General features: G+C 39.0%; 1 long non-coding RNA gene across 1 annotated transcript in view; it reads left to right on the forward strand.

The window, feature by feature from the left end:
- The window catches only part of LOC135199216 (uncharacterized), a 151,296-nt gene extending 141,099 nt beyond the window's left edge, over window positions 1-10,197 (forward strand). Inside the window, exon 3 of the long non-coding RNA XR_010310981.1 lies at window positions 9,960-10,197. This is a non-coding gene — a long non-coding RNA (uncharacterized LOC135199216). The remainder of the gene's footprint in view (window positions 1-9,959) is intronic.
- The last annotated feature ends 215 nt before the right edge of the window (window positions 10,198-10,412 follow it).

A 10,412-nucleotide genomic window follows, 5' to 3' on the forward strand; every position in this document is an offset into this window, starting at 1 on the left:
GTGCAAGAAACATCAGCTACCTTGTAGTAATAAGTGGTACGAGCACCAACCTGAAGGAGTGATAGAAAACGATCAGGCAATGATCTTCTGGGACTATGGTATCAGAACGGATAGGGTGATACGTGCTAACAGACCAGACGTGACATTGATTGACAAAGTCAAGAAGAAAGTATCACTCATTGATGTCGCAACACCATGGGGCACCAGAGTTGAAGAGAAAGAGAGCGAAAAAAATGGATAAGTATCAAGATCTGAAAATAGAAATAAGAAGGATATGGGATATGCCAGTGGAAATCGTACCCATAATCATAGGAGCACTAGGCACGATCCCAAGATCCCTGGAAAGGAATCTAGAAAAACTAGAGGCTGAAGTAGCTCCAGGACTCATGCAGAAGAGTGTGATCCTAGAAACGGCACACATAGTAAGAAAAGTGATGGACTCCTAAGGAGGCAGGATGCAACTCGGAACCCCACACTATAAATACCACCCAGTCGAATTGGAGGACTGTGAAAAAAAAAAAAAAATAATAATAATAATAAAGTTCAAGCGAAGATGGCTCCTACTAATCTGCAAAAGAATTGGTATTGTCAAAGCGAAGATGGCTCCTACTAATCTGCAAAAGAATTGGTATTGTCAGTGCTTAACCCAAAAAATCAAGAGGCAAAGATTATGCATCTTTTAGGAATTTGCTATGACCAGGCAAGTTTCTTGACAAGGAAAACCGACTTGAATTTTCAGTGCTTAATTCAGCTATAGGTTGCTAGGCAAGTCAATGTAGAAGTAAAAACTAATATTGCATAGTGTCTAGACAAAGCCTTGCCTACAAGAAGTCAAACTGAAGATGTTCCTGGTGTAAAGCGGTTAGGTGCAAGATCGTCACGAAGTAAGATTTTGCTCTCTTCCTGTAAACATCGTTCTTCTGACACCGATGTTCTAGCCACTCTGAAACTATGCAACGGAAATTAACACTTTATTTTACTAAACAAGAACAAATGCATGCGTACACCATTTGACAATTACCTATATTACCAAATATTAGGGGGAGGAGTGTTGTATACTGTGTCAAAGTACCAATTCGATCAAATAATTAGTTTGAAAGATATTTGATTAAAACGATGACTCGCCGTCCCTGAAATGCATAGTAGGACCATCATCAGCCTAGCCAGTAAAATATAAATCGAGAAGGTATTCCACTTTCTCGCTAAACCAACTGGCTTAGGGGTGTTTCTTAAGGATAAAATACGCGTCTTATTGTAGTAACTCATTAAAACCTTCATGAATTGCAAATTTAAAAAACGCGAAATCAAACACAGTTTAACAGTAGTGTCTTTGCGACAGTAATAATTCGTAACAGTTCTTGTGGGGAAATGAAGTCAGCCGGATAATTACGGCATTTGAGCTAGAAATGCCCTCGTAAGGAAGGTCTTTATTTTAGAAATGCCCTCGTAAGGAAGTTCTTTATTTAGGGTGTCCAACCAAGCCCTGGGAAGTCTTAATTAAAGAGTGAAAAGGGTAAGTTGGAGTGTCTGAAAAACAAGATAGCGAGAACCAGAAAATATAAGAAATGAACAAGGATCTGGAGAGAGAGAGAGAGAGAGAGAGAGAGAGAGAGAGAGAGAGAGAGAGAGAGAGAGAATCCCATGCTTTTAGTGGAAACTGCTGCTAATTATTCAAATAAGACGATAAAAGGTATACTAACACAAAAGTTATTTTTTACTTGATAAAACCAACCTCAAGTGAACACGAACCCAAGGAATGGGTACATAGGCCTACTTGATTACTGAAGTACCCTTGAAAATCCAGTTTTTGAAATGTTTTTATGATGTCATCACCACTGTTATATTATTTTCATAAAATTTATATAAAAAAACTTGCATTTAATATTGTATGTGTGAACTAAAAAAAAAAAATAAAGTATTACGATAAATAATGTTCCCTGTGTAGCCAAATGGCCTATCTCCCGCCAAATTGCGATCTACTGTCCTTCTCACCAGCCTTCAGTAAAGTTGAATGTTTCTAAGTAATGGTATGTCACAGTCACACTGAGTCACAACTCGCGAAGCCTTTTCCATTCATTTCAGTAGCATGATAAAAGCAAGGTCTAAAGAATACGTATTCTTTAGACCTTGGATAAAAGATGACAGTTTCAATGAAAAAAAGAACGATATAATAAAAGAAAACGGTATATAGAAAATGGGAATTTTAGGCATGATTATATCAGTTTTCAAACGAAGAGAGAGAGAGAGAGAGAGAGAGAGAGAGAGAGAGAGAGAGAGCGACGGACTCTAAGAATTAGATTACCACACGACCAAAGACGCTGCTTCTATTCAGATTCGTCAAGTTGTGGCTGGTAAACGTTAAAAGGAGTATTAAAGGAAAATCCACGCAAAAAGACGTAGTTTGAAATTAAAATGACCGTTATCAAGGCAATGTTGTGATACTAAAACAATATTGGCTTACTACGCTTCCTTTCAATATACATCAATTAACCAGATTACCAATCATCATTCTCCCTATTTTCAAATACACCAACATTCCGAAATTTTGAATTTTTACTTTGTCTCTCTAGACTTGAGCACATTTCTACACATCGGTATTTTTACTATGAAACCTTAAACTAAATTCTGAATTATATATTTATCTGATCCCCTTAGTCTGATCAGTTCACACGAGACGAAAAGTGTCAATGTTTGATGTGAAACAAGTTTTGTTATTGTTACAGTCTAATACTGGCAGTCAAGGGAGAGAATTAAGGATTGATGTGAAATATTGACTTAAATTTTAAAATATAAAGTCAATCTTTATTGAATAATAAAAACACTAACTTTCGAAAGTACAAATTTTCTTTCTCAGGATCTTGTTGACACACTCTTTAGCAATTAAATGAGACTTAGTTTAGCTTTTTATCTTTAATAGTTTTAAAGCGGTAGCTGTTTTTACAGACGTATACCAGAATATTTTTTTTATTGCCGATTTTGCCTTCAACAGTTAGGAGCATTCTCTATAGGTGGAAATAGTGTCATTCAAAAAAATTTTCAATCAGCTATATGAATTTGTGTAACCCAAGTCAATAACTGAGCATCGGTCCGTTAATTCCAGTACTCTCATAATTTGTTACTTTTATCAACTCCATATTACAGTTTTTGGTAGATCTATAGTACTATTCCGCGGCGGACTAGACTATGGCAGTTGCGGTTTATATGCAGTTTTACCTCCTGAACAAGAATTTAAAGTAATATTTATTCGGACTATTGTAACTAACCCCCGGGGCCAGTACTAAACACGGCAAAATACATTGGACGTCCCAAATCCCAATCCCTAATGGATGTCGTATACGCGGTCACGTTCCTTGCAGTCCGTGCCGAACTATTCTGTAGAATTACCCAGTTTTTGTTTAATATACCTATGTGGTAAGCCCTCTGTTTGCCATGAGACGTAATCTCCAAGCAATAAATTTTATCTCAAGTGATGAAATTTTTTTTAGTATAAATACCTAGTAAGCCCTTTGTACGCACCAGCTTGAGTGGTGTGTCTCCAGTCAAAAAAAAATAAATAAATAAATAAATAAAATGAAAAATAAATAAAAATAAAATAAAATAAATAATTTAATAAAATAAAATAAAGAAATAAATCTCGTGATTGTGTTAAACTTCCGTTCTTGGAACAAAGTACACATTTGCCCCGTGAAGGTCTAAAGTTGTCTAGTGGAAAAAACCAGCAATATTAAAATTATCTCTTCTTCGTTAACCATGCAATTACCAAGATGATGCATCGACTGCAGTTTAAGTTGCCCCAGTGAGTAAAAAAACATATCATGACCCACGTGTCTCAAACAGAACCACGTAGGTGAATGACCTATGGAAGAAATAGTTTGGGGTCGAATCCAAGTTTGTGTACTGTGGGGAAATAAGTCATTCTGGTGCAAAGCTTGAAAAGTAAGCCTACCTTTTTTCGGTCTCCTCAACTTGTCATTCACCTTTCATCCGTGTCTAACAGAGACCACCACTAACTTGAGGTATAGGGGCACCTATACCTCTCTCTCTCTAGCCTATTCGGGAAACAAAAAAAAAAAAAAAAAAAAAAAAAAGATTTCGAATGCTAATAATTATCATAAGGAAAGGTGCATGAAAAAATTAGCATTGTTGGCGTAATCAAGACGATGATGATTTCATAGGCCTAAGCTTATGGTAAGCCTACGTTCGATTAAGCTCTCTATTTTTTAATGTTCCATTGGGCCTATTCAACACCTCAATTAATAAAGCCTACCGCATAGGCATCACTGTCTTAAAAAATGTTAAAACCTTTAAACACTGACTAACACATCGACGGGTTTTCTCACAAAAATAGAAAAAACAATTTACACACTTACCTGCCTTTTCACTTTGTTAAAACCGGTGATTTGGGGTACCAAGAAGTTCCGGTTAAATTTTTAATTCGAATTCACTTAGCAAACTAACTGCTTCACCTAAAATTCACCATATCTACTATTACACTCTTGGAGCGACTCAATAATTCGTAATTCTCTTGGTTTTTACTGAATCCGGTACGCCTTGTCTTCTCACTGACCGACAAACCACTCAAAAAGCAGGCTTTCTTTGAAATACCTAGACCAACATTACTGAACTCAGACTACGCAGCCTCCCAATGTGGCGGGATCACAAGCTAGAAAAAAACAAGTGCAAAATCCCCCCCACATTAACTAAACGATCCACCTGCCAAAATCCAGCCTCAGTCACACTTTCTTCTTTACACAACAAATACACGCAGGACAATTGACCTACACCTATACAAAACAAAACAAAACAACACAAAACACACGTACTTACCAACACTCCAGATACTCCGGGCTATCCTGTGCTGTCCACTGGTTGAGGTCACAGAAATACCAACAACACAAAAAATCACATATAACAACAAAACACAACAAAAGACCACTGCACAAACAACACAACAGCACAGGCACAACAACTCTAAGCAAAAGAAAAAAAAAACTAACTTAACAGCAACTATACAACAACAAAACAAAACACAAAACTCAACCAATTTCCAATGCCTCCAAATAACTGTCCGACACTACTAACTCTCACCAGCTCTCACCAAAGACTGACTTAAGACTGACATAAAACTCTCACTCAAAACACAGACCTCTAACAGCAAACAGCCCAGAACCTATCGACAACCAATTCAGTCATTAACCATCCATACAGCAATTACACACTCTCTCTCTCTCTCACGCACACACACAGACGTTGTCAAATGGAACATCATAACTCCTCCATATTTCCTCCCCTGTTACATTTGACAACGTCTCCTTTCACTCACAACACCCACACTAAATAGCCTTCCGCAACACCCACGGATGCTCAGATGCAGGTCCCCTGGATCTTGTTTGAGGGCCCTCATACACACTCTCAGTTACACTGCCATCAACTTCTCCCAGATCACTTCCAGTCAGACTACCATTACTATCTCCCTCACTACCATCCCCCCAAATCCCATTCACTATCTCATCTACCCCTTCTAACTCTTGTCCGAACATCTCTCGTAACTCTGCCACCAAATCACTTACCTCATTTACACTCCTGCCAAACTCCTGAAGAGACTCATTCAAACTGCCAACTACATCCTTACTACCCGATTCCCTTCCTGGTGAAACTTCACTAAACCCTGTCAATTCAAACCCACACACGCTAATGTATCATTCCTCCCCTCAAAGTCATCTGTATTACATGCCTTATCCACCATTTTTACCCTAACACTAACCCCTCTATCATGTAGCTCACGTTTCTCCCTTTCATTCCCTTTCCTTACCTTCTTCCGCTTTCTTCCATACTCAACCAACACTAACTGCCGATCTTCCAGACCCATTTGCTCACTGACACTCGCCTCACATTTATTCACCCTCAACCACTCACTCATCGCATTCTCCCGAACATACTGCCGCACACTAGAGGACCCACCCAACTGAATCCCCTTAACACCCAGTTTCCCGAACTCCCAGCCTGACTCATCCTCTTTAGCCTACACACACTCGCCACGTGACCTTCTATTCCACATTCAACACATTTCGCACACTGTTCTTTACACATCCTAGCATAATGCCCGTTCTTCCCGCAGTTGCCGCAAACTATGTTCATACGGGTACCCCGACATCCACTAGCTATATGCCCTACCTGTCCACACCTATAACATTTAATATCCCTATCTTTCTTACACTCACTCACCAAATGCCCTGTTTGCCCACACCCAAAGCACGCTCCTAACGCCCAACGACATTCATTCTTCCTGTGTCCTGGCTTACCACATCTATTACACTGATCTCCTCGCTCACGACTAACTGACCCTACTCTTCCAACACTCGCACTCCTATCTCTTTTAGGGCTAACTACACTCACATTACTTGCCCTAACGCTCCTATCTACCACTCGTTCTGCCATTTGTCTCGGGCCTTCCAAAACTGCCTCCCTATAGCTTCTAAACTCTGGTACAACCTCAGCTACTTCAGTCCTAACACTAACACATCTACTCTCTTTCATACACCTATCTAACTCGTAATCCTCTACTATTTCTAAAATGTCGTTCCATGTTAACCTTTCATTCATCCATCACATTTTCTCCTTACGTTTCAGATTTATAAACTCATATACACTCTCTGGTACAGTCGCCAACAACTTTCGCACTAACTCCTTACACTCATTGATCCTTTCGTCCCCAAACTTTTTCCTGGCTAATGTTTCTAACCTACAGACATACATCAACAATGACTCACCAACATTCATTCTTGCCTCCTCAAAATCTTGCTTTCTCCTATATCTAACGCTACTCTTTATCCTCTTTGCCTGTTCTACAATCCTAGCTTTTACACTCTCATACGGCACATTCCCTACACTCATAATTACCCTATACATATTCAACAAAAATCCCGTCAAAAAGCTACCTTGTTATCCCCATACTTTGCCTCACAATACCTCTCATATTCTTTAAAAAAAGTCCCCTATGTCCCTACTACCATATTCCTCATTGTGCACATCGGGGTACCTCTCTCATATACACAGCCTTTCGTACCTCTTGCTCACTCTCACTCTCACTTTCGCTATTTCCATTCTGACCCCTAGCTCTTTCCCTCTTCCGAATACAGCGAATCCACTTCCATACTCACGTCCATACCCCTGACTACGCTCTTCTTACCCTTCTTCTTTCTACCTACCTGTTTCCACTCACCGCTATCCAAATCACTCTCAGCCCTTTCCCCAATGTATTCTGACCTAGTCTCATCCTGTCCATCACCCTTACTAACTTTCTTCCCCTTAGTCTTCTTCTTTTCCTCAGCCACTTTCTTATTCCTGTCCTCAGGTTTATCCTTATCCTGTGTCTTCCCCTTCTTTCCCTTACCTATCACAACCAAATCACCTTCGTCATTCGTACTCTCATCCACTCGCTCTTTCGCTTCCTTTACCACTCCTGGCCCGTCACAAGACCCAGTAGGCCTACCTCCTACAGCTCCCTCTCCCACGAATCCCTTCATCATTTCCTGCATCATCTCTTGCACTGCGTTCATCATCACCCAAAATTTTCCGTCCATTTTCTCAACCATTCTCTCTTCCGCTCCTTTCACCTCTTCTTTCATTTCCACTTTGCACTCCTTAGCATTCCTCTCATTTCCTCTAACTCGTTCTTCAGTTCATCACACTCTACCCTTAACCTCTCATTCTCCACTTCCAACCTTCCCTTAGCTTCCCTCGCCAACCGTAACTCCTCCTTCAGCATCTCTATCTCCTGCAACCCTTCCATCCTCGCTTATGCACCAATCACACAACTCACTATCCAATTGCCCTGCAGCTGCCGCACCAACAGTCCCTGTTCGGGCGCCAAAAAATAATATGGCGGGATCACAAGCTAGAAAAAAAGAGCAAAATCCCCCCCACATTAACTAAACGATCCACCTGCCAAAATCCAGCCTCAGTCACACTTTCTTCTTTACACAACAAATACAGCAGGACAATTGACCTACACCTATACAAAACAAAACAAAAACAAAAACAACACAAAACACACGTACTTACCAACACTCCAGATACTCCGGGCTATCCTGTGCTGTCCACTGGTTGAGGTCACAGAAATACCAACAACAATACAAAAAAATCACACATAACAACAAAACACAACAAAAGACCACTGCACAAACAACACAACAGCACAGGCACAACAACTCTAAGCAAAAAAAAAAAAAAAAAAAAAAAAAAAAAAAAAAAAAAAAACCAAAAAAAAAAAAAAAAAAAAAAAAACACTAACTTAACAGCAACTATACAACAACAAAACAAAACACAAAATTCAACCAATTTCCAATGCCTCCAAATAACTGTCCGACACTACTAACTCTCACCAAAGACTGACTTAAGACTGACCGAAAACTCTCACTCAAAACACAGACCTCTAACAGCAAACAGCCCAGAACCTATCGACAACCAATTCAGTCATTAACCATCCATACAGCAATTACACACACACTCACTCTCTCTCTCTCTCTCTCTCTCTCTCTCTCTCTCTCTCTCTCTCTCTCTCTCTCTCACACACACAGACGTTGTCAAATGGAACTTCATAACTCCTCCATACCAAGTGACCAATAGAAACTCGTTTACACCCAAAAACCATTTCCCAATTGGTCAAACGAAACCAAAAGATTCAGCCAATGAGGTGGAAGAATGTGGAAGGATCTGCTTGAAAAAATGAATGATCTGGCTGTCATTCTTTTGAAAATGGAATCTTTAAAGGAAACCGTAAATTCACTTAATAAATAGAGATTTTAGACCTAGTACGAATCTAGATAATTATGTGCGGAATAAATAAAGTCTTTAGACCTAGTACGAATGTCAATAATAGTGTGATTGAGTCATATGTGTTTATCTCGGTAGTTTAGCTCCCGGCTCGGTCTAAATAACAATAATGATCCTGAACTATTATCAGAAAGACCGCATGAGGTCCCGTGGCCGTACCAAAATTCAGTTTTTCAGAAAACTTGTGAATGTGCGAGCCATCTGGCAGTCACGTGATTTTGGGAGGGACCTTAAATCCAATCTCTCCAGACAAAGAAGAGGCTGCATTTCTCTTTGCCTTCTTCTTCTTCTTGTAAAAATGAATCTTCATTTATTTACGAAATTTTAACAAAATCTCTCACCTCTCGCAGCCCAACCAAGTTCCGGAATCTGAAACACAAAAAAGAAGATTTTCACATTACCTTACCTTATCTTGCATATAAATGTTCTGTACAATAACAAGAAGTAAATATCTAGTAAATGGACAGAAAAAATTCAAATTAGGAGAGAGAGATTTGTTCTTATGCACTTTCCTGTAGCTACAATCCCACGTCACAACTTGATCTCTCTTTGATATCACCAATATCTCAAGTACGCACAATACATTGGACCCAAGGTCAACACTGAATCTTATTAATGTTAATAATACACAGGTCTTAAGATTAATTTCAACTTTGAAAGAGGAAAGGGTCCAGACCTTCTCTCAGTCCTGTCCCAGCAACTCTTAGCATAATTAGAAGGAAGTGGAATTTTTCATGTATTTTCATTTTCTGGTGTTTTAAGTTCATTCGGAACGATCTTTGATACTGTCTGTGTCTGTTTTCAGATTGCTTGTTTTATTTTTACGGATTACTTTTCTTTACCTTGGAACCAACCAAGTTGCTCTGCCTTTCTCGTCGAAGATACATAGTGCTTTGTGTGAGTGAGTTCTGTAGATTAGTTGTACTTTAAGTTCTTTGTTTTGCTGTGTTTCTGAAGCCTTTCTCTGGTGTTGATTGATAGCCTCAAATTGTGTGTTTTGAGTTGGTACATATTTGGATGTTTTGTTTGTAATAAATAGATTGTGTAATTTTTAATTTCATGGATGTATTTAGGGTCCTAAAGCATTCTACTCGTATAGCTAATCCAGTGCCTTGCTTTTTCAGCTGTGGTGAACTGCAATCAATTTGACTTGTCGCTGTTTATCCTAATGTCCGCGGCCATCAACTGAGGGACGAAAGTATGAAGTTTCATAAAAGATATCTGCCTTGTTTAAGAGTAGGACAAACTCTGCCACAACGCATTGTAACTTGGATGGTTATTCTCTTGGCCAAGAATGACACTAAGACCTTTTCAGCACAAATTCAACCAAGTTCGTAGTAAGTTTTTAAAATATAAGTGTAAATTGTATATGAAGTCTTATTACCCCATTTAACACCTTGCTTTGTAAAGAGCTCGATTCCGTTCGAGAAATATGATTTATGTTTGCAGTAATGCATAGTGTATGTACCGTTAGTTTTTGTCTAGAACCTTTGGTAAATGTATTTCTACTTAATTTAAATATGGTAAAAGACAGTTTAGTCTTTTTGCATAACTAGATAGGCTCTTGAAACACTTAC

The sequence above is a fragment of the Macrobrachium nipponense genome, chromosome 25 (genome assembly GCF_015104395.2).
Source record: "Macrobrachium nipponense isolate FS-2020 chromosome 25, ASM1510439v2, whole genome shotgun sequence".
Taxonomy (NCBI): Eukaryota; Metazoa; Arthropoda; class Malacostraca; order Decapoda; family Palaemonidae; genus Macrobrachium; species Macrobrachium nipponense.